This window comes from Arachis hypogaea, chromosome 19 (genome assembly GCF_003086295.3).
Source record: "Arachis hypogaea cultivar Tifrunner chromosome 19, arahy.Tifrunner.gnm2.J5K5, whole genome shotgun sequence".
Lineage (NCBI taxonomy): Eukaryota > Viridiplantae > Streptophyta > Magnoliopsida > Fabales > Fabaceae > Arachis > Arachis hypogaea.
In genome coordinates this window covers 36,260,100-36,262,736 of record NC_092054.1, presented here as the reverse complement: position 1 = coordinate 36,262,736, position 2,637 = coordinate 36,260,100, and the positions used below count along the sequence as shown (strand labels likewise).

Below are 2,637 nucleotides of genomic sequence, written 5' to 3'. Positions count from 1 at the left end.
ACCATACTCTTCCATTAACCAAGAGTATTTCACTTGTTTGTGCCTGTGCTGTGTTCTTGTATGACAGGTAGGAGAGGAGAGACATCAACTCCTCCATATACTGAACCAGAGAGGACCCTTCATAGACTGAGAAGGGAAGCAAGAGGGAAGAGAGTAGTGGGAGAAGAGGAATCTGAAGGAGAATCTGAGGACAATTTTGAGGAAGCTCTAGATCTCAACATGGATAGAGAAGTTCACAACCATGAGAGAGCTGATGGAAACAATGCCATTCCTGAGAGGAGGGTTCTTAGTTCATACATAAACCCAACCTCTGGGAATTGTGGTAGCAGCATCCAGAAACCACCCATTCAGGCCAACAACTTTGAACTCAAACCACAGCTAATATCACTTGTGGAGAATCATTGTTCATTTGGTGGAAGTGCTAATGAAGACCCAAACCAACATCTCACAAAATTCCTGAGAATTTGTGACACTGTGAAGTCCAATGGAGTCCAGGAAGATGCCTATAAACTACTTTTGTTCCCATTTTCACTTAGGGACAAAGCAGCTAAGTGGCTGGAATCATTCCCAAGGGGGAGTCTAACAACATGGGATGAGGTGGAAAGCAAGTTTCTGGCACGTTTCTACCCCCCACAAAAGGTCAATAGGCTTCGATCCGAGGTTCAAACTTTTAGACAACAAGATGGTGAAACTCTCTACGAGGCATGGGAGAGATTCAAGGATTTGACAAGGAAATGCCCACCAGACATGTTCCATGATTGGGTGCAATTGCATATTTTCTATGATGGACTCTCTTATGAATCAAGGAAGGCTGTAGACCATTCATCAGGAGGTTCATTGAACAGGAAAAAGACTGTGGAAGAGGCCATTGAAGTGATTGAGACAGTGGCTGAGAATGAGTACTACTATGCATCAGAAAGGCACAACACTAAGGGAGTCATGGAGCTGAACCATGTTGATACAATTCTAGCCCAAAACAAGGTGTTTGCCAAGCAACTAGCAGAGCTTACCAGGCAATTAGAAACAAAGCAAGTGGCTGCAATACACACACAAGATCAAGAGGAAGTAAGCATTGAAGGAGGTGATTGGGAAGAGGCCAACTATGTGGGAAACCAACAAAGGCAATCATATGATCCACATTCCAACACTTACAACCCAGGATGGAGAAATCACCCAAACTTTGGGTGGGGGAACCAACAAACCCAACCACAAAACCACAAACCTTACAACCACAACCAACATAACAATTCCACATACCAAAACTCCAACCAAAGATCATACCAAGCCACACAAAACACTTACCCCCAACCATCATATCATGGCCAAAATAATCAACCTACCCAACCTAATCCGAACCAACAATTTCAAGATCAATTAAACCGGATAGAAGGAATGCTTGCAACCATGAGTCAAGACATAACCGAATTGAAAGCTTTTAAGGAAGAAGTAAATTCTAACTTGCAAAACCAAGGAGCTGCCATCCAGAAGCTAGAAAATCAAATTTTGTATTTGACTAAGCAAGCCCCTGGGACAAGCGGTTCTCATGCTGCCAAGGCTATGGCAAGGGAAGAATGTAAGGCCATAACCCTCAGAAGTGGAAAGAATCTAAAGGAGATCTCAAAGGAAACCACAGAGGATGAAGCAAAGGAAAATGTGAAAGACAAAGAACAAGGACAATCTTTTACACCGTCTGCAACAAAAGAAAAAGAAAAAGAGGTCCTGAAGCCTTACACACCTAAAGCACCTTATCCTCAACGTTTGATGAAAAGTGAAAAGGATGGCCAATTCTCCAGGTTCTTGGAGATTTTCAAGAAGCTTCAAATCAACATTCCCTTTGCTGAGGCAATAGAGCAAATGCCACTCTATGCAAAATTCTTAAAAGAATTAATGACCAAGAAGAGAAGCTGGAGAAATGAGGAAACTGTGTTGTTAACTGAAGAATGCAGTGCCATCATTCAGCACAAATTGCCTCAGAAATTGAAGGACCCAGGCAGTTTCCAAATCCCCTGCATCATAGGAGAAGTCATGGTGGAGAAGGCCTTGTGTGACTTAGGGGCCAGCATCAATTTGATGTCGCTAACAATGATGAGAAGAATGAAGATTGAGGAAGCCAAACCAACAAGAATGGCCCTCCAATTGGCAGATCGAACTTTTAAATTCCCTCATGGGATAGTTGAGGATTTGTTGGTGAAAGTGGGAGAATTTATATTTCCTGCTGATTTTGTGGTGTTAGATATGGAGGAAGAAGCCAAAGCTTCAATAATTCTGGGAAGACCCTTCCTAGCTACTGCTGGAGCCATCATAGATGTACAAAAGGGTGAACTCACTCTTAGACTACATGATGAGAAATTGGTGTTTAATGTATTCAAGGCAATGAGCTATCCATCAGAATCACTAAGGGAATGCATGAGGGTTGATGTAGTGGACATTGCAGTACAAGAAACTTTTGAGGAAACAATAAAGGAAGTGGCAGAGGAGGAGTTCACCAAGGATATTGAAGATAGTGATATCAAGGGTGCTGACACAACCATGCTAAGCATGCCAGAGAGAGTGAAAGAAGAAAGGGAAGCACCAAAACCTGAGCTCAAAGCATTGCCCCCTAATCTCAAGTATGCATACTTGGGTAGTGATGAGAGT

General features: G+C 42.7%; 1 non-coding gene across 1 annotated transcript; it reads right to left on the bottom strand.

The window, feature by feature from the left end:
* Positions 1–645: 645 nt before the first annotated feature.
* Positions 646–749, bottom strand: LOC112781276 (small nucleolar RNA R71). The gene has a single exon (XR_003192061.1). It is a non-coding gene; the product is annotated as a small nucleolar RNA R71 (small nucleolar RNA).
* Positions 750–2,637: the final 1,888 nt, after the last annotated feature.